The sequence below is a fragment of the Triturus cristatus genome, chromosome 4_1 (genome assembly GCF_964204655.1).
Source record: "Triturus cristatus chromosome 4_1, aTriCri1.1, whole genome shotgun sequence".
NCBI lineage: Eukaryota > Metazoa > Chordata > Amphibia > Caudata > Salamandridae > Triturus > Triturus cristatus.
Window position 1 is genome coordinate 1286104716 of NC_140585.1, and position 23083 is coordinate 1286127798.

Sequence of the window (23083 nt, forward strand, 5' to 3'; positions counted from 1 at the left end):
CAAGTTATTGAAACCCCAAATTTCGGCTCCATATAGAATTGCAGGTAAAATCTTGGAGTCATAAATCTTCATGAGAGGAGCTATTGGTTTTGTTAATGAGTGTTTGTGCTCTTTCAGCAAAGCTCCTCCCAATTGAGCATGCTTGAGAGCGAGGAGATCCAGCTGGTGAGACCAGCTGCATGTCTCGCTAAAAGTGACCCCAAGATAAGTAAACACTGCCGTTTGGGATAAGTTGACACCACCCAGACATACCTCCGCCTTAACCCGCCGGGGCCCACGAAACACCATAAACTTGGTCTTCCCAACGTTTATCTCCAGCTCATGCTCACGGCAAAAGGTCTCGAAGCGAGACAGGGCCAGCTGCAGACCCTGTCTCGTCTTCGAGACCAAAAGGGTGTCATCCGCGAACATGAGCAGGGGAATCTTCATTCCTGCCAAGGTAGGTGCATCAGTAGGGCTGTTTAAGAAGTAGTCTACAATCCCATTGATAAATAATGAAAACAAGGTGGGAGCGAGTACGCACCCTTGTCGGACACCTTTGGAAACTTTGAATCTATCAGTCAGCTCCCCGGGTTTACCCCAACGGACACGGGCATACGTATTTTTGTGAATGGTGACAAGAAAAGAAACCAGTTCTTTTGGCATGCCCATATCCAAGAGTACTTTCCATAACTTGTCCCTCGGCACAAGGTCAAACGCAGACCTTAGGTCTACGAAAGCCGCATACAGCTTTCCTCCCCCCAGAAAAACAACCTTCCAGTACAGAAGTACTACCCTGAATACTTGGTCCAGGGTCCCAGTGTGTGATCGAAACCCTGCCTGAAGAGGAGACAACACATCCGAATCGGACATCCAGGTTTGGATACGACCCAGGACGAGTCGAGCTATAATTTTTTGTACTGCGTCTATTAAACTAATAGGTCTATAATTGCCCGGGGCAGAGCGATCGCCTTTCTTATAGATCGGCAATATCTCTGCCCCGAGCCACGAATCAGGGACAGCAGCACCACCCGCAAGGGCATTAGCCAGCAGGGTCAGATAAGGGATCCATGCATCTTGCTCCTGAATAAATAAATCGGCAGGGATACAGTCTGGTCCTGGAGCTTTGGCACTCTTGATTGATCGTAAGACTAGCTTAACTTCACCAGGGGAGAATTTTAATGTGTTTTCAACACCTGGGGGACAGAAGATCTGCTTGTCCAACGAATTACCAACCTTAAACTGTTCCTCAAAATACGCTACCCACTGCTGAGGTTCTACTTGATTAGAGGGGCGGATATCTGGGGGGGAATTACCCCATTTAAGGAGATGCCAAAATTGGACCATGTTACGATTGTGGCATGCTTGATATAAATCCCTCCAACGATCTTCATCCCAGTTTTGCTTGGCCTTAAATTGGGCGGTTTTGTAAGCAAGTCTACATTTTTGGATGGTAGAAAGAGAGCCAGATTTAATGGCCTCTTTCAGAGCACTTTGGGCCAGTCTACAATCCTTGTTGTACCACGTACATGGCTTCAACTCTTTACCCCTGCCAGTGGCAGGAGGACTTTTCACAAAAAAGGCTTTAAGCTCAGCAAAGAGTTTGTTATGGGTGTCCCGGATGTTATCCTTGATCAGATTTTGAGATTCCATTTGATTAAGTGAGGCCAGGGTACTGTTAATTAATTTTCTAATGGCCGCTCGTGAAAATTCACAAGTGGCAATTTTCGGCCATCTCACCCTTCTGAGATCATTGGTAAGGATGACATCTATAGGGGAACAACCATCCGAGGGGGAGGGGGAGACTGCAAAGCTGTTATCCTTGATACACAGTGCAAGGGGGTTGTGGTCGCTCTCGACTCTACTTACTACCACCATGTCGTCTATGAGCGGCCACAAATCCAAACCAAATATTAAGTATTTAATTACAATTATTTATGTTAATTGCATAATTCATTTTCTTTTTTAATTTTAGGCTTAGGTGGGGGTTGTGGGTTTTTAGGGGTATAGGGTGGGAAGGAAATTCATTATATTTATTATTATTTTTTTTTTATTGTAGCAAAGGAAAAAAAAAATTTATTAAATTTTACACAATACAAACTTGTAAAATACAAGAAAGTAATCTACCTACATAAGTCCCATGCCGCCTAAATAACATTCATAATTCAAATTTCATTTTTGGACAGAAAAAAAGAAAAATAATATCATCTAAATAAAATGTAAATGCACAGGAAAATACAAGCAATGGGAGCAGTTTAATTCGAGTACCGCCAAACTGTTTCAAATTTAGCAAGGAAGCCTACCCTTTTTACATAAGTGGATTCCCTATTGAAGACTCTCTGCATTTTTTGAGATCCAATGCGAAATCGTCGGGACCACCTTAGACTTCCAGTTTGCTAAAATAAGTGATCTTGCAATCAAAGTGGCATTAAAAATAAATTGACGTTGACCTAAGTTCAAATCTTCACATGACTCTATGTTGCCAAAAAGAGCAGTAAGAGAACTAGGAGAAAGATTAGATTCCAATTTCTTGGTAATTTCAGAAAAAATATCCTGCCAAAAATTGCTTAAGTGGCAGCATAAAAACCCCACATGGAGCCAGTCCCCCACTGCAAGTTCGCATCTAAAACACCTAGGATCACTAGAAGGGAACATTCTGTGAAGTCGATCGGGGGTATAATAGATCATCCATTTACTGAACCATGCCATTCTTCTTAAGTTAGCAGCCCTGACTGCTTTGCAAATCATGTTGTTATAATTTTGCCATCATTGCAGAGAAAAGGTGCAACCAGTGGTCACAGTTATCTTTTCCAAGTGATCTAAGATCATCTGTTTATTCTCCACTGATTTGAGTAATTTGTACCAATTGCCTATACCCTTAGTTTTAAAGATGAAATAAGCCTTCCCCAGGAGAACACCAGGGCATTCATTTTTAGAAGTTAGGCCTATACAAAACTGTTCAACCTGTGCAAAGCTAAATATCAGATTACTGCTTAAGTTGGTTTGGCTATTACATATCTGCTGCCAAGAGAGAGGTCCATCATTGCTGTAGAAATCCTGAAGCGTCTGAAAACCCAATTTTCCCCACTGAATACAGTTAAATGGGACCACTGTAATCCCAGCGGTATACATTCCTTTAATTTCATTTGAGGATTTCATACATTCCCCATATTTGTATGAAATTATAATTAATTTTTAATTGATTTTCAATTAATATTCATTATTTAATTGATAAGTATCTGTTAATGGTATAATTAAAAAAATAATTAAGTTTTAGGTGCAGGTTGTGGGTTTTGTAGGGGTATAGGGTGGGAAGTAAATTAATTACCATTAACTAATCATTATTCATTGTTATAATTAATTATTTAATTGAGAATTATGTGAATTGTGAACTAAATTAATGTTTTTATTTTGTATAGCTTGTATATGTATGGGTAAAGGGTGTTAAATTAATTTATAAATTACGAATTTGATAGTTAATTATGCAAATTGTATAATTGAGATATTGTTTGTGGTATATATTAGGTTTTAGTTGTATTTGTAGGGATAAAGGGTGGGGAGTTAATTAAATATTATTTATTTGTTATTAGTTAATTATTGTTACTTGTTTTATTGATTATGATGTGAATTCTGAAAGTAACATGTCTTAAATATATATATATCTTAGGTGTGGGTTGTTTGTTTTCTAAGGATAAAGGGTGGAAAAGTAATTAAATATAAATAATTTACTATTAGGTAATTATCTAAATATTTTAATTTATAAATAATGATGTAAAATGTGTAAATTATTTATTTTAATTCAGTAGAAACAAAATAAAAAATCTACAAATATTTAAATACTTAAAAACATTGTGGGTTTTCTATTTAAAAAAGTTATTTATTTGTTGTTATTATTTTGGAAATATAGGGGCTTATTAGGATGGCGGGCGGACTGAAGTCCGCCCGCCACCTTAGCGGTGCTGGGACCGACCGACAGCGTTGCGGCGGTCCCGCACCACCAATTAGGATGTGACCGCCACCCTGGTGGTCGCATTCCGCATCTTCAACATTGCGGCAGGTGCTGCTGTAAGCAGCACCCGCCCCAATGCCAAAGAGGCATGCTGTGCATTGCCATGAACAACGTGACAGGCACCGCGCGGTGGCTGCCACCTTGTGCATGGCAATGAAGGGGGGTACAATAGGTACCCATCAAGTGCAGCCCCCACCCCCCTGGGGGCCCGCAACGGGCCCCCAAAGCAATTCCCGCCATGGAAACGCCTTGTCAACCCATCAGCATAATTGCTATGCCCCAGCTCCGCCCGGCCGTCAATCGTAACGATTGCCGACCGGCGGAAAAGCGGCGGACGGACTTTCCGTCCACCGCGGTACCTCCCGCCATGCTAATATGGCGGGGGGGTAAATCATGTTGTGATGGCGGGCGGATCCGCCCGCCATCATAATGACCCCCTTAGTTTGGTATTTTACATTTAATTATAAAATTTGCATTAATGTATACTATGTATTGAAGATTGTAATAAATATGTAATTAAATTATTTTTAAATAAAATGATATATATATTATTTTTCTATTGAAACAACAAATGGTTATTTAATAAGGTTTTTAAAATGCTTATTTTTTTTTAAGTTAACTACTGTGTGTGTAATGTAGAGTGTAGTGGGAATAGTACACTTTACCCATCTGCAACCCAACTCTTTTTCTAATGTTGCCCTAATTGGAGTGGGAATAGTAAATTTTACCCCTCCGCAATCCTACACTTTCCCTACTGTTGCACTGACTGGAGTGGGTATAGTACATTTTACCCCTCTGCAGTCCAACACTTACCTTACTGATACACTGACTGGAGTGGGAAATGTAAATTTCACCCCTCCGCAATACAACACTTTCTCTACTGTTGCACTGACTAGAGTGGGAATAGTAGATTGCACCCCTCCAATTCAACACTTTCCCTACTGATGCACTGAGTGGAGTGGGAATAGTAAATTTTACCCCTCCTACAATCTAACAATTTCTCTACTGTTGCATTGACTGGAGTAGGAATAGTAAATTTTACCCTTCTGTAATCCAACAATTTCCCTACTGATAAACTGATTGGAGTGGAAATAGAAAATGGATCCCCTCCGCAATCCAATACTTTCTCTACTGTTGCACTGACAGGAGTAGAAAAAGTAAATGTTATCCCTCCGCAATCCAATGCTTTCCCTACTATTGCACTGACTGGGAATAGTACATTTTACCATTGTGCAATTCAACGCTTACCCTACTGTTGAAGTTATTGTAGTGGGAATAGTAATTTGCATTTTCCTGAGTCTAATTATTTGTGTAGTGTTTTATAAATTAGAGTGGCTGTACTGTATATATTTTATACACACATTTTATAGTTTAGTTTTTATTAATTACATTTATAATATTATTATGTTTTTGTCTAGTTAAAATTATTTTAAAAAATTAATTAGTAATGTTATTAATATGTAATATTTTTTTTGTAAATGTAAATTTTGATCTAGTTTATTTTTTGTTGTTAAATTGGTATTTTTTTTAAATGTTTTTATGTTATTGGTTATATGTGTGTGTGTGTATATATATATATATATATATATTCACTGAAAAAACCATAGGTTTCACACATGTTATAGTTAGCTGGACATTTCACTCGTAAAAAACCAATGAAATTCCCCCGTTATAGTTAGTTCAGCTAACTATAACTCGCGCGCCCGCAATCCACTGTTGATGACGTCATATATTACATCACTCATGACATGGTCAGTGACATCACTCAAGACATCACTGAGGACATCTCAAATGACATCACTGATGCGCGCACGGTGCACGCATGCGTACGTGCTCCGTGTGCACATGCGTACGTGCTCCACGTGCGCATGCGTACGTCGTGCGTGCTCCGTACGCGCATGCGCGCGTGCTCCGTACGCACATGCGCGCGTGCTCTGTACGCACATGCGTGCGTGCTCCGTGCGCATACGCCAATGCGCGCGTGTTCCGTACGCGCATGCGTGCCTGCTCCGTGCACGTACGCGCATGCACGCGTGCTCCGTACGCGCATGCGTGCGTGCTCCGTGCGCGCACGGTGCGCGCACTGCAAGTCATGTGATGTAGAAACAACACTTTTCATTGGTTTATAGTAGTTTCAGGTCATGTGATTAAGAAACAACACTTTTCATTGGTTTATAGTAGTTTCAGTTCCAGAAACTTCCAGCACCACACCCACTCCCCTCATTATTACTTCTGATTCCCTGGGAGAAGGAGAGGAGCAGCTTTTCCAGTACTCCAGTACTTGAGAATGGCAGAGCAGCAGTCATCTTCTGGGAGTGAGCAGGAGACCCTTGTGCCACAGAGACAGAGGAAACAGAAAAACTCTTTTATATGGCAATTTTTTACATTTCCACGGGGGCAGAAGAAAGTGAATGCTCCCAAAGTCACCTGCACTCTTTGTGATCGTGTCTTATCAAGAGGAGATCCTAAAAAGAAATACTCTTTTAGTATCTTCACTATGATCAGGCACGTTAGAGATGTACATCCTGTGGTTTATACTCGAGCTGCTAGAGAAAACCCTCCAGCAGCTCAGCCGAGCACATCCGCAGCAGCTCAGCCGAGCACATCATTGGCAGCTCAGCAGAGCACTTCATCTGCAGCGGCAGCTTCACCTTCTTCGGTTCCTCTGGATATACACCCTCTGTTTGAGAGGGTGCATATACGGTGCAATTCGTGTAATGCTCTTCTCTCTTATGCGGACACCAGCATTCCGCTAATAGAGAGGAAGATACAGCAGCACACGTGCCGCACACTATAATTTTTGCCATGTCTTTTTTTTCCCCTGTCCCTCAATTAACACAACGGCTCTTTTTAGAGCCACCTAACATCTAAACACTTGAATTTGTTTTTTAATTCTATTTTTTTTATTTATTTTTTCCCGCCGTTCCTGCCTCTAAAACTCAAAATGGCAGCTGTGGGGTGCGCACACCGTGCGCGCATCCCGCGATTTTTTGAAAAAAAAAATGTTTTTTTCACCCTTCGGGGTCCTTCAGGGACCCCCTGACAAAGGCTAGGGGGTCAGGAACTCTCTACCCTGCCCCCTTTTCACGTTCTCTACCTTTCTTTTTCCCTGTCACACACACAACACACAAAATGGCGGTCGACACTTCCTGATTTCGACCGATTCGAATGTTGACTGTCATGAATCCACCAATCAGAATTACGCTCGTGCACGGCACCGTGCGCGCACGGTGCGCGCACGGTGCGCGGCTATAGATATTTATGTACTTTAACTGCAATTTTCTCAGGACCTACTGAACAGATTGACACCATATATGCAAAAGGCACATCCCTGACCTGAGGACTACCTCTTTGCCAAATTTCAAGTAATTCTGTTCAGCCGTTCAGGGCTGTACCTTCGACTCTAGGTCCTATGGGAAAATGCATGGGGAAAACGCGTTTTGGGACCCCCCTTTTTTCTCGGCCCCCGCTTGACGAATCACCCCGAGACTTTCAGGGTAGGAGCTGAGCGGAGCGCCCCATTAGTTTTGAAAATTTCGCGAGGATTCGTCAACCGGCGCCAAAGTTATTCAAAATAGAATTTTGAGATTTCCTATGGAAACACGGTCCTAACTATAACTATCTACTGGCGACCGCCAGTAGATAATATATATATATATATATATATATATATATACGCATATATACATATATGAAGAAAACAAGTTTCCCAAAGGTCCAACTTTGTAGAGGAGCACAGACACAGACCACAGCACGCTGAAAATAGATATTGGTGCAAGTTTATTCCTTATGTATCAGCATGACGCATTTCGGCCGTGTTGCCACGGCCTTGATCACATGACACACTGAGAACGAACCATGAAAGATATAGTGCAAAATGTTTTCCCTCCTCCAATATAAGCCAATATATTATTTTATATTATTATACTAAAACATAATATGTCAAATATATTAAAATTATTAGTTCAATAATATTTTAAAATCAAATATATATATAATTATATGTATATATTAATATGTGTGTATAATAGTTATATATATCTTCTTGAATTAATAAAATACATGTAATTTTTATTACATATATTTAATGTTAAATATTTATGTGTATATATATATAAAAACTATATTTTTGACAATGATATTAGTGACAATGATATGTTGTTTCAATATTTTTGTCATTTACAAATATAGAATGTCAATATTTTTGTGGTCGATATTTTTGTGTGGATAATTTTGTAGGACGATATTAGTGACCTCCCTTTTAATTGCGGCTGTTTTAAGAATTCAGGTCTGCCCCTTTGCAACTATGACAACACATCGATTGATGACACATTACACGTGGTTATGCTCTGTGCAAAATACAGGAAACTGCAACATAAGTTTATATGCCCAATTTTAATACAGCTGGACGTTACTCAAGTTAGGCCAGCCTTATTGTTCTTACAGCTGTTAAACTCCCCTTCTATGTGCTTTTTCCTTGTACGTTTTTTGATGGGGCTTTTAAAACATAGTGATTGTGGCATCAAAATTCAGTATGTTGTTTTTAATGATCTTTCTTTAATGATTTTATCTATAAAATCAAATAAAGATTATGAATTGATTAGTGACCTCGCTATTCTGTCAGTAAACCACCACCACAGGGTAGTTCAAAGACATTTGCACAGTTTGCTTATTTTTCTGGTTATTACACATATGATCCAACCTCATATTATTATAGGCTTGCATCAACATCTGCAAAGAAAAATAAGGTTACTGACACCAAGCTGATATAGTCTGCATCTTTTCTTTCCCAGCTGGAAATCTGGATTTCTGGAGGGACGCTATAGATGAAATAATTTATTTGGGAGATAAGAGACGTCCAGGTTCAGGGAACTGAGGCTTTGTTTAGAGCATGCCTCATACCACAACAAATGGTTTTCCTGAACAAGATTGTGCAACAAACTTCATGTCTTGGTATAGCTCAAATGAAAGAGTTGAACACACCACGGATTCCCACATTTGCACGTTTTGACAATAGCCAACAATTAACACACTTCAGTGAAGATACATTGGATGCCAATGCTACGTAATGGCATGTACAGTTCATCTGACCCCAATTGGAAGGGATGGTTGGTTTGGTCACTGGACATTAACGGGTGTCTGGTGCGATTCCTCGGTAACACCAAGGGTTTCAAGGCTAATTGACCTGACAGAAGGCTTAAATGAAACAGGCGTAACCGATATGATCCCAGAGACAAGGTGTCTTATAAACAGACCTTTGGGATGTATAAAACCTGTTTTCCAGAGCTAAAATCCAGTTAATTTACTCTGAAAAGTAAATCTTCTCAAAATAATTCTTTGCCACAGTGCAAAAATTAAGTAAACTTCCAGAGCCTAAAAATAAGACAGTCAGTCAAATGTTTTGCAATGCATTGGCTGCTTTTTTTTAAAACAAGGTAGAATTTGTTTACAAAATGTTCTCGGCCAATCTTCCTGCCATTCCTCTACTATGAGAGGAGGATATAATCAACAACCTTGAACCAGCAGGCACTTGTTCACTTGGTCAGCTTGACATACCAGGAACACCTCTTACTCATCTACTGTTTCATTGGATCAATTTTCCTCAGGTTATACTGGAAAAACTTTCTTGACATCCTTCTCCACGGTATAAAAGGAGCTAATTCTGTCCATGCTGTGCCAAATTAAATCTGGATCTCCACTTCTTCAGCTAGCACCAGCTGTTATTTCTAAGCATCTCACGGACATGTTTAACAGGATGTTCTTGTTGGGCCCCTTTCCAAAGGAATGGAAAAGGGCTTCTATCTTGCCTCTATTTAAAAAAGCTAGACAACAATGACCCCAATTATTATAGGCCAATCTCTTGCCTTCCCTTTTCTTCTAAGATCGTTGAATAAGCTATCAATCTGGAGCTATCACAGTTTCTTAACAACAATGCACTTCTTGATGCCACTCAGTTTGGCTTCAGAAGCAAACTTATCCCTGAACTAGCTTTGATTACAGCTTAAGAGCAAATTAGGCAAACCCTGTGCAATGAGGTAATGCTTATTTGATTTTATTAGATCTCTCCGATATTGTTAATCATGGTATCCTTTTTGATCCCCTTTTTGCCACCTGCATTAGAGGCAAGTCTCTTAAGCTCATAAAATCGTTTCTATCAAAGAGAGAACAGTTTGTGAAGTTCAACGGGTTTAAGTCTCCCTCCTTCTCCTTGCCATGTGAGGTCCCTCAGGGATCATAATTAAGGCCGACCCTTTTTAATCTGTATGTGACCCTCCGGGCCAAGCTAATAAAATCTTTTAGTTTTGCACTAGTGTCCTATTCAGACGATACCCAAATTGTGGTGTTAGTAGCAAGTAATCTTGGATGAACTGGCTTCAAGATTTCACAATTGCATGCTCCATATTTGGAAATTGGATGACTAGCAACTGTTTAAAATTTAACTCTGGGGCACGATGAGGAGTGGCGAGCCGCAGTGGCTTCGCCTCGGGAGGTTACCATTTCCTCCAGACTCCGGCTGGTTCAGCTAAAAATCCTCCATAGAACTTACCTGTCAGGTCCCACATTGGTTCATATGGGATACACCCAAGATAGTGGCTGTACATGAGGTTGCGGGCAGGAGGGTACTTTTATTCATACATTTTGGGAATGTGAGACGATTCAGAAATTCTGGGAAGGGGTGGTGGCAATGATGGGGGAAGTTTTGGGGCAACAAATACCATGCAATATTAAATTGATTTTGTTAAACGTATGGGACTCCACTGATCTTACGGCCAAAGAGAGGATATGGGTCACACTGGGTTTCATGGTGGCAAAACAAAATATCGCTAGACTGTGGAGGGCTCCGACGTCACCAAGTATCGCGGAATGGGCTAAAGACATAGATTGGTGTATGGTGACGCAAATACCTATTTATGTCTCCAGGGGATGCCCGAGGAAGTGGTCACACATCTGGGGGCCTTGGAATACGTTCCGGGGGGAGATATGTGAGCCGCCTGGGGGTCGGCAGTGGGGGTTGACGATGTTGGATAAGGTGCCATTCCCAAATGCTCTTAGGTTGAAATGTGATAAAGGAGACTCTAATGTTTATTGTACCTTCAGTTATCATGTGCCTGTGGAATGTTGGATCTACACTGTATAACATGCCAAATCTTTCAATAAAAAGTTATAAAAGAAAATGTATCTCTGGGATAAGCCGAGGTTCTGCTATTCAGTTAAAATACATTGCTATGGACAACCAGGAGGTGGTCGCAAGAAATGGGGGAACTACCTACTCCAGCTCCTAAAGTAAAAAATCTCAGGGTTTATTTTTACTAACTCTCTTTTGAAGGTCATGTTAACTCCATCACCTCTTCTGGCTTTTATGTGCTTCAAACCCTCAGAAACATTCCCCCACTTAATCCCCCCGAATTGCATACGGCTGTGATTGATCTCTGCACTCATTCTGCTTTTTTTACCAATATTCAGATTTTTTTTTTATATACACTGCAGATCTTACAGAATGCGGCCACCTGGCTCCTTCTGCCATTCCTAAGCACCATTCAGTATTGCATGTTCTTCCCTATTTACACTGGCTACCTATCAAGAGAAGGATTGAATTTGCTGACCTCTGCATTGCTTTTAAAGCACTAATTGACTCAGGACCTGATTTCTTGAAACATCACTTTCAACAATATGTTCCTAGTAGATCTCTGAACTCCTCTACTGCATCTAATCTTGTGATTCTCTAAGTCAGGAGAGCCAATTGGGGTGGCAGAAGCTTCATTGCCTGCACGGCTAGGCTGTGGAACTCCTTGCCACAGCACCTAAAAAATGTGTCAAATTTACTGTGGAGTTTTCAAAGTGTAAATTTGCCTAGGAGAAAATAAATTACTAGGGGCATGAAATTAGTAGCCAGGGTATTATACCACAGGCTGAATTGTTGGAAGCCATCAAGGAGGCTCAGGTGCCTTAGTGTAAGGATGATGTTAGGTCATTTCCCAGGGACTTGCTGAATTTTGTGTCAAGTTTGTGAGTAAGTCTGCCGATCTGACTTACCATTTGAGTCATTTGATGAAGGATAAGAACACATTTAAGTGTTTTAAGTGGCCTAAAGAGTGTCAGGAAAGTTTTGAGGGTATCAAAAAAGCCATTTACAATGCTACAACTCTTCAGGGGTTAAAACTACAATGCTTAAGCACTTTCACTACTGATGCTAGCAAAAAAGGGGTTGGAAGATGTACTTTCCAGAGGGATAGTCATGAGAAAGAGTGCATTGTAGATTTTGCGTCAGGACCATTGTCTCCATCAGAAGAGAAGAATGCTGTCATCGAGTGTGAAGCATTGGGAAGTGTATGGGAACTAATTAGAAACCTTTTATTTGGGGATAAGAATGTGTAATAAGATGTGATCGTAAACTTTAGATTAAAGTTCTATCTACTAGTGGTGTGGTGAACCTATCTGTAAGATTAGCATGTTTATCCATTTGTTTACAAGATTTATTTCATATGCAAATTGCAATACATAACAGGAATGTGTTAGCTGATTTTCTCTCAAGGATGCTGTTGGATCTTGGGGAGAATGAGGAAGATAAACATATAGAATTCAAAGCTGCACTTGTATGTGACAATGGTTTCCAAGCTCTTGACAAGGATGTCTGGAAGGAGGCGAGTGACAAGGAATTGATGTTAAAGGATGTTATTGAGTGTTTGAGGAACAGTTTGCCTAACAAAAATATGTTGGGAGGTTTAAGACCATTTTGGGAAGTGAGGAATGAATTGACTTATTCCAATAGCACATTTTTTAGGGGTAATAGAGTACTGCTTTCTAATGATTTGCGGCAGAAAATTATGTTTCATTGCCATGAAGGACATCTTGGTATTGTAAAGACTAAGCAGGGAGTGAAGAGTGATTATTGGTGGCCTAGTATTGACACAGTCGTAGAGACAGCAGTGAGGCTGTGTGCAAAGTTGTTTGGCATCTGACAAGTCTTTAAAATCCTAACAATCACATTTATGCAGTTTTGGGTGTCCAAGTGCCCCTCAAGTAAGAATTGCTGTTGATATTATAGGACCATAGGGAGATGACCAATGTTTGTTATCGTGATAATGGACAATTTTTCAAGGTGGCCATGATTTAAAGTTGTTGATAAAGCTAATATGGCAAGTAATTTACAATATTTGGACAACATTTTCAAGTGAAGGTGACCCTTCATACTTGTTAAGTGATAATGGTGTACAATTTGTTTCAGATGCTGTTAAGAAGTATATGTCAGCAGATGTAGTTATAATTCATAGTACCTCCTCATTGTATAATTCAAGAGTGAATGTTATGGTAGAATATGTTAATAGAATACATTAAGGGTACTTTCCAGTTATCTGTTCGAAAGCTCATGGATTGGGAAGAGCAATTAATAACAAGCATTGGCATAGCCAATAGGTCTCGCCTTTGGGACTGTATAAGTGTTTAGCCATGCAACAGTTGATGTTGTTGCACTAAGGATATTATGCTGCATAACTAAATACTTATAAGGTCCCGAAGGTGAGATCTATTGGTTATGCCAATTCTTGTTAGTTTTGGTGCCTGAGAAGTCCTAGGTTGCAATAAACATTGCTTTGATAGACCAGTCCACCCCTTCATATAAACTCCTTCTTTGGCAAGGTTCCATGAAAGCTCGGTTCCTATTGACTGGCTGAAAGTTCAACTTCCAGCGGATATGGTCACTCAGAGCATATCCTGCAAGGCAGGCTTTAAAAAGAATCCCTAAATAGTTGACTTTGAGGTTAAGTAAGGGTAAAACCGCTCAATATGAGAGTGGCCAAACTTATAAGCCATATTTGGCAAAAAGATGACCAATGTACCTTATCATAAGCTGATTTGGTGGCAGTGATAAACACTGATCCCATTAAAAAAGTCTCCAGGCTGTTATTGCAGCCTCATACCCAGAAGTTGAGACAGAGCAAATTAGGAATTAACCAGTAAAAAGTCTGCATCTCTGTTCATGGGACCCACAGACTATGAACATCTTGTAGCATTTTCTCAAGTCAGACCCATAAAAAGCTCTCACAACTGTTATGGGTCCTTGCCTTGACTCATTGGTGTGTTGAGACTTTTTCTTTGCTGTATTAGGTTTCTGAAACCTTCCAAATTTTACTCTTGTTTAGATGTCTGCTGGGAAAGGACAGCGCTGTGAGCAGCAACCTGAAACAACAGCTTTCTTGCCTGCATGCTTGTGTATTTCTACACTTGTGTGTTCTTGAGGCAGGAGATGACCATCATCAGATTGGATTTCTTTCATGACAGTGTACTCATGGGAGGTGGGGGTGGTGGGTGGGGCATGGGAATGTTCATTTGTTTATTTTGTTGTTACCCTATGTCAGTTTGATGCACTTACCAGTCATATGGCATGCTACTGGGGCAGGTGCCCTGTCTAGTGATGGTGAAGATGTATTTATTGTGGGTCGTTCAGCCAATGGAAAAGGACTTGGCATGTCATGTCACTTGTGCGTTGAATGGAAATGCGTATTATCAAAATGCTAATAAAAATATATTTTTTTAAAAAGTCAGTTTACTAGTGTGTTTACCCTCCGTGAGGGTCAGATGCCAGATTGAAAAAACTGATTTGAGCTGCACATGTAGTGATTTCTTTTGACCAACAATTTTCCAACTTTCAAAGACAGTATTAGTACAGTTAATTCTTGATACAATAAGATCAATTTAACATTTGTAACTACAACAATATGAAAGATCGAAATTTTTTGTCAGTTTACCAACGAATCAACAATGTCCAAAATATATCAGCCAGGGAATAAGAAAAGAGCACTTTCCAGTAAAACCTTGGAAATCACCACTAATTGACTAATGCAGAGAAACATATACATTTTGTATTGCATATTCAGAACAACACTAATTTCAGATAACCCTGCATGAGGGCAAAAAGGCTGTGTGTGTGTTGGGAGATGTTCCCTGCTCATTATGGTGTCAAAATAACTTCATAGTCCTGCACAGGTAGCCAAGTGACTCCAGGATGGGATAATGTGATATCGCAAACTGGGCATGCAGATTTAATAACGAAGTAAATGTTGCCAGAATGGTACAATTATAGTTTTATCGAACATCAAAGAGATGTGTGTCATGACCCATTAGATAAGCAGAGAACGTAGGAAGTTCAAGTTTGAGTCAGTGAACATTGCAGCTTACTGTGGAATACTGCAGCAAGATGTTTTTGCACGTCTCACTGGATATTGGCGCTATACCTGTGGCAGCAATTGAGGCTTTGTACAACAGAGGGAAAACATTTGCTGCTGTCAAGGAACAGTGTTCAAGTACAGCATAGCTCTGTATTATAAAAATAACACTGACACCATTGGAAGGCCAAACGCAGAGGGAGCAGAGAATGAAAAGTTTACCATACAGTTCTCAAAACTACATGTTCCTTCCAGAGACTAGATGAAAGAACAAACAAATTTAACAAGTTACATGTTACTTTCTGCAAAAAAGGCACATTTTCTTGTTTGTCAATTCTTCAAAGCTGTTTCACATTAATAACTAACCAATGTTCAACTCTATTACCTGCTTTCTTTAAGCTACATTTTTTATGTTCTATCACATGCACCTGGAAACATTCCTGCTCGCTGCTGCTAGCAATGCTATTAGTGAACTAAGAGCAAGTCATTTGTCATGTGTACCTTATAAGTGGGCTATGTTATGTTAGGCACCCTGGTAAAGTGCACTGTGATCCACTGTATGCCGCTCCATGCTATTGGTGCTGAGGTAATGCAAGCTGATAACTGAAGAATGAGAAGAAACTAGACACTGTTTGGCATAAAGCAAAGTTTTGAAGGCTTCCCTAAAGGAAAACGGATCTTGCAGTTTATGCAAAGAAAGATGAAAAGTTCCAGACATAAGCAGCTATATCCGAGAATGATCTGCCTCCCAGTCGTCCTCTCTTAAACTTTGGGACAACAACCAGGTGACTGTTGGAGGAGCACAACCTACGAGCAGGAGTATATCGTAAACATTTCTGGTGGAAATAGCAAGTTTATTTCCCATCGAATGCCTATGTATACAACACAGAAACTGAAAACGAATCTATGTCAGCGATGGCAACCAATGTAAGGAGCCTAGAGCCGCTGAAGCATAAGTATGATAACTGACATCATAGTGTAAGTCTGTCAGCAGCATTTTAAATCGGCTGCAGCTGTTTAAGAAGTTCTGCGCATTAACCTAGAAAGAGGGAGTTACAAAAATCCAGACAACTAAGAATTGTCAACTGGATGTAAACGCGCAGAAGAAGCGGCAGGACTATACATTGCAACTGCAAAAGCGAAACAAGTTTTATGAATGAAAAACAAATGGCATCTGCGTGCGCCGCTGTTTAAAACAAGCCCGGCAGTGGTGCGTGCGCGCGCAATCTGCTCTTTTTGGAAGCACATACTCGTGCTTGTGGAGCGCCCCTGTGCGTTCCCGCAAGGTGGATGCCGCCACAAGCACGAGTATGTGCTTCGAAAAAGAGCAGAGCGACAGCTAAAGGTCCTCCTATGCAGCGCATGCGCGCTGCGTAGGCGAAACCTAAAAACTGTGTGGAAGGAAACCACGAGAAAAGTGCAATCCGGGTTGGCTGGTCAGACCAAAGATTGATAGGTGGACTTTTGAGGAGGTTAAAGAAAATGATTGAGGCACATAGAGGTTATAAAGAATTTTAGGATCATTAATGGGATACTAAACCTTGTGATGTGAAAGTCGGTCAGTGGGTAAGAGTAAGGAAACTGAGAAATAGTCCCAAGTGTGAGAGTCAATTCTTTGAACCACTTAAAGTCATTCACATTTTAAAGAATTTGCATTTGCCAAATGTTGGCACATGATCAAAGCAACATCATTCTAATGGTGAGCATGAACTGGAAGCCTCTGCTAGGGAAATGATTGGTTTGGAGGAGGAGGACGTTTGGTATCCATGAGTTGTGGTAGTACACTGGAACCACACTGCACCCAACTGAAGAGCCCCGATTAGGGTCAAATCGGTTTTGGGTTGCTTGTGTTCTGGTTTAGGGACGGCCTAGCCTGGCAGTTTGGGCTGGACTGTTCCTACCAGGTAAAGACTCGTTTGCATATGGCTGCGTCTAAACTGAGGTGGCATGGTGACAAAAGAAGATGGGTTGGAATGCTACCCTGAACGATTGCTAATGGTTAGACTTATTGCTAGCATTCGTCCCATCACCTTTTGTGTGTTTGATATAGAATCCACACTGAGAGAATTCAAGTTAAGCCATGCAAACAGTAGTCAATGTCTGTAGGCACCATTTTTAGACCGGGGTTTGTGTGGTTATACTAGAGAATATCAGGCCCTCTAGGCAAATGGAACTGGTGACCAACCAATCAAATACAATTCCAACTGATCCAGCATATTTAACATTGTCCATTTGGTTTATGATGAACAAAATCCTCAGAAAACACCTATATTTTTGGCACAGTGAGTGGAGACATGCAGGCGTAGCCTGTCCATTTGGGCGGAGGCGCCACACCCTCCACCTTTTGCCCCGTAGGAACAGTGTCTGTCAGGCTGAACAAAGGTCAGCCTGACAGACACTGTTCACTTTCAGTTCAAGCAGCCAGGAGCCAGACATGCGCATTTAGCGCTGGCTCCTGGCTGCCTGAACTGATCTTTGCTGGGCTGAGAAAGTCACTGCTCCTGTGGGCGTGACGTTATCAGCTGAGCAAAGGTTCCTGAGGTCCTCCCCTCATTGACGAGGGGTGGCGTCACTGATTGCCTTGCACCTGGGCGCTTCAGTTTTAAGCCCTGTAGCACCCAGGGTTGAGTGTCAATCAGTGACACTTCATCACAGAGTGGGGTGGGGTCAGAAGTGTCACTGACCCCATCCCACTCTGTGATGACGTTGGGATGGCTGCCTTCCCTCATTGGCTGACCTTAGGTCAGCCAATGAGGGAAGGCAGCCGCCCCAAGCCTTCAAGAACCGCTGAGGCAGTGCAGAGCTGGCTGCAGGTAAGTGTGTTTTGTTTTCATTTTAAATTGTTTGGTGAGTGCGTGCATGTGTGAATGTTTGGGAAAGAGTGCTGTGAATGAATGTGTTTGTATGTGTGTGCGCGCATGTTTGAATGCATGGTTGTGAGTGTTATGTGTGGCTGTGAGTGGGTCCCGTCCGCCCACTTCCCTCCAAAACTTACCAGCTGCCACTGGAGATATGGGTTGGTTTGGGCTTACTTCAGAATTAAAATTGCTGACGAAATTATGACTTTAGATCATGCAAACAACACGTGCAATCTAAGAAATTCAAGCATTTGTAATTCCAACTGAACAATTTAAATCTTTCCTGTAACTGAAATGTCAGGTACCCTTTGAGGCTAATTCTGATAATAATAACCTGCTATTCCACAAAAGAGAGAGTAGATGAAGGAAAACAGTACACGGACTAGAATTGCAACAATCTGGACACAAATATCATTTAAAATAATTAGATTAATTAAATAAATCTCTTATGAGTGAAAAAATGATGTGCAATGAATGGCTTCCCTTAGGATTGGTACACATATCTCCATGGGCTCTGTAGGCTGACTTCACAATTTATGGTCAGTGAATATCACTCATCCACAGATTATCCAGTTTAGATTTTTATAACAGGCTTATTTTCAATAGCCAACAAGTCTTTGTTGGTCAGTTCTCATAGGGATTGCCATAATTCCGGAATATGGTGTTCAAATTTAGAGTCAAATCTGGAAAGGATCTAGGTCAGAATAAAGAATACTTATGAAGAAAAATCATCATGAAGAACCCAGTATTAAAAATCCTCCAAGTATTTAAAATAGACTACAATAACAGCATTTCTTTATCAAATTACTTTATGAAGTTAAAGGACCTCAAGCACACTCACCCATACAAAGTCCAACTCTATCCCACACATGATCTGAACTCCAAACCTGTGCTCTACTCTAAACCCAGAAAGAAACCCTTGTGCCACATAACATCCTCACCCTGTTATTGTTAAGCACTTTTTTTTTTTTACTAGTAGTGAAATCCAACATTTGTGATTAGTGTTATTAGGTCTCGCGAGCCAAAGGCTCGAAGAGACATTTTATATCTGGGCTTTTCAAAGTGCTGCCGTGGCCTAAAGCTACAGTGCACGTGAACGTGCACACGCACAGCGCCATGTGTCTTAACTCCGTAGCGATCGTAATCACGATCACTTTCACTTTCGCGGGCTCCTCTGTTGCTGGCATTCCCCCCTCCCTTCTCGCCCAGCCCTTCTTGTTTTACTTCTTTTAAAGCGCAGCGGGAGGGGCTGCGGCCGTCGTTGTTCACGTGCACCAGTGTTGTTAATCTAAAAGAGCGACATTATGTCATCATTCAGTAAACAAGTGCTAGTGTTTACTCTTGCAGGGCATAAGAGCGGCATGCTGCGAGTAGGCATCCTGTAAGTACAACTTTTTTCCCTTTGACAACAAGCCTCTCTTGTTTTTTAAACGTGCATACTAAATAATGAACAACACCCCTGCCACCACCCAAATAGCATCAAGCAGCAATCGCCCTGCCTTGTTATTTAATTAATAAGACGCCCGTAATGCTTGCCTTCAAAAACACACCCCTCCCACCTCCCAAACATCACCCAGCAGCGATGCCGTGGCCTTTTTAATAAACTTGTAAACAAACATGTTTTGCGGCTCCCGGGGTGGCTGGGGACTGTTGGGCCTCCGTTAATTAGCTGAGATCTAGAAACATGCCTTCAAGGTTAGCCTCCCCTTAAATATTTTATCATCGGTCAAAAATACCTGCTCCGGAGAGGGCTGTTAACTCCGAGATGCCAGCGTGCCCGAGGCAAGCAGGGAAGCGCCCGAGGCTCGGTCACACATTCATCTATATTAAGGAGCCTCAGTGCCAGCCCCTTTACCTCAGCCCTGACGGGTTCACAGCACTCGGCCACAAAAGCCGACATCTTTCTTGTCACTTGCCAACAAACATCCTCATGAGCTGGTTCTCAAAACATGCGTTTCTTGTTTTTAAAAGGGAGAAAAGGTGGAATATGCGTACGAGGAATGCATTCCTGTTGTCTAAGTCTGATCCTTTGAAGCCCTGTTAGGATGACGTGTTCCTACAAGTAGTGCTATAACATTAAATGCAACCTACAGACTAAAGGCACTTGAGTACCACACTCACCTACTGAGCTCTGTCTTTGTTCTCTGGGCGCTGATAAGAGATTGTATTTATTTCCCAACTCAAGGATTGACCTCACAGGGAAGATTGTGACAAAGTTATTATCCTGATACCCAGGGCTTTAAGTGGGATGAAGAAACTGGGGGGCGGGGGGGGGTCTCTCAAAGGGGCGTGGCCAATGTAACTAAGGGCGTGGCTTAACATCCAGCTGAAAATCTGTGCTTAGTGTAGGGTGCCACCCGAGTGGTAATTTGCTGCATGATTGCTTTTGTATATAAAATACAAGTAACATTAAACCTACAGCAAGCCAAGAAAATTGGATTTATCAATGGTTGTTAGTAGCATAACATAAATGAGCAATTACTATGGCTTCGTAGTATATAATATTGAAAATGCTGCAGTTCTAAAATGATGAACCTGTGAAAGAATTATAGTGAGTTTCATCACAGGCAGTGAGGGGTGGTACTGCTGCAGAGCTAAGATTTTTTTTCACCCTGTGGGTGATGGCAAAAATGGAGAGCCTGATAGGGACTCGTCTCAACACCTCCTTTTTAGGTCTCGCCTAGTTATTACGTTTACGCAATCGCTATGCGAGACTCTAGTAAGAGGGGCATTTCAAAGTGCTCCCAAAAGTGGATTGCATGGCGAGCACGCGCACAATCACGTGCATCGTGCCGCCATGCAATCCGTTTGGGGAAGCGCTTCAGTCCACTGGCGCGTGCACGTGTAGCCACAGCCTCGGCATCATACTTCAAAGGGTCCGCTCCCCCGCCTGGAATGCGCTCCCCCGCCCCCACCACAGCATTGCGAGAGATTGTTTCCTCATGGCGCCTCTCACAACTGTCCCTCCCCCACCACAGGGCTAGTCTCACGGACGCATTGCCATCCATCGATTTCACTTTCATGCCCGTGTTCTCTTTGCCTTTCAGCACACAGCCCGCCCTTTCCCCGTGTTTTCTTGCAGCTTTGCCCAGATCTGAGTCTCAAACAACCAAAATAATAAGTTTGCCCTGCACGCTTTCTGAGCTTACAAAGTTAACATATGCCGCGCTCATTCCCTTTTCATCCTTCTAAGGTCGATAACATTAGATCCATTAATTCTGCGTCTAAGGATTTAAATAACCATATGTTTTCTTGCAACTTTGGGCACTTCACACACACAGCCCCACTGCTCACACACACAGGCATCAAGGCAGCAAAAGAATGCTCTGAGCCCCACCAGTGTTTGCCACACACACATGCCTCTCGCATCTCGTGTTTTCTTCCAGCTTTGGCCTGTGTTCTCTTTGCCTTTCAGCACTCAGCTTCCCCGTAACCACCATTTAACTAACATCCTGCCACACTCATTCCATTTTCATCCTCGCTTTCACTTTCATGCCCATGTTCTCTTTGCCTTTCAGCACACAGCTTCTCCGTAGCCACCATTTAACGCCCATCCTGCCACACTCATTCAATTTTCATCCTCGCTTTCACTTTCATGCCCGTGTTCTCTTTGTCTTTCAGCACACAGCTTCTCCGTAGCCATCATTTAACGACCATCCTGCCGTAAACACCATTTAACTACCATCTTTTCAGTTAAAATAAAATAATTGCCTCTAAGGGTTTAAGGAACCATAGAAATACAAGGCAAGGCAACATACACTCCGAATGCCACTCAGAGCCACATAATTACATGCCACATAACTACAATGCACTCAATACAAGAGACACTCCAAAAACCAATCAGTGCCACATAGTTACACACCACATAATTACACAGCGCTCAATGCCACATACACTTCAAATACCACTCAGCGCCACATAATTACACACCACATAATTACACTACACTCAATGCCACATGCAGTCCAAATAACACTCAGTGCCAATTAATTACAATGCAAACAATGCAAGATACACTCAAAATAACACTCAATGCCACATAATTACACACCACTAAAATCAACATACACTCCACACAAAACCACTCAGTGCCACATAATTATATTCTACATAATTACACTCTATCTATCTATCTATCTATCTATCTATCTATCTATCTATCTATCTATCTATCTATCTATCTATCTATCTATCTATCTATCTATCTATCTATCTATCTATCTATCTATCTATCTATCTATCTATCTATCTATCTATTCTATCTATCTATCTTTCTATCTATCGGACTATTGCACTCTATCTATCTATCTATCGCATCACCACAGCATCACTTAGCACCACCACAGCATCACTCAAGGGCACCACTACATCACTATGCGCTACCACAGCATCAATTAATGCCACAGCATCACTCGACACCACCACAACATCACTCACCGCCACCACAGTATCAATCTGTACAACCATTCAACAACAACTGGCTCTAATATGTTCTCTCAATATTTAGGCTTTATTACAAATGGCACAAAAAAAATGATAATATTTAACTTCTGTTCTTGGATTTTAGGCGCAATTAAATACACTAAACATAATCTTCACAAGAGTTATTAACAAAAGTTTAAACGATTGCCATTATAATTTACATTAACTTTTATTTAAGTATTAATTATTTGCAAAAATTAAAAGCCATTGTTTTTTGTAACATCAATACATCTAAGTCACGTAAATACAACACATATTGCATTACAAATGCTATAGGTGTCACATTTGCAACAGTTAAAATTATTGACATTGTACATGAGAAAGCTAGTAATTTCAATATTTTCAATACCAACACATAAATAAAAAATTAGTCAATTTACAATACAAAAAGCTCAAACTTTCCTAATGTGAGACCTATTGCATTGCAAATGCTTGTTTTTATTTCTATTAATCTGACATGAAAACAAAACTTGCAATTATTACTCTTCATAATGGTTTCTCCATAACGTTATTAACTCCTAAAGTTTTTTGCAGAGTGGCATAATCCTGTTGTGCAAAAAAGTTATCTTTCACATCTCTTTATTGGCATTGGA

At 41.1% G+C, this 23083-nt stretch overlaps 1 protein-coding gene across 1 annotated transcript in view; it reads right to left on the reverse strand.

The window, feature by feature from the left end:
- DDR2 (discoidin domain receptor tyrosine kinase 2) overlaps positions 1-23083 on the reverse strand; it is a 686650-nt gene that overhangs the window by 164112 nt on the left and 499455 nt on the right. The window lies entirely within an intron of this gene.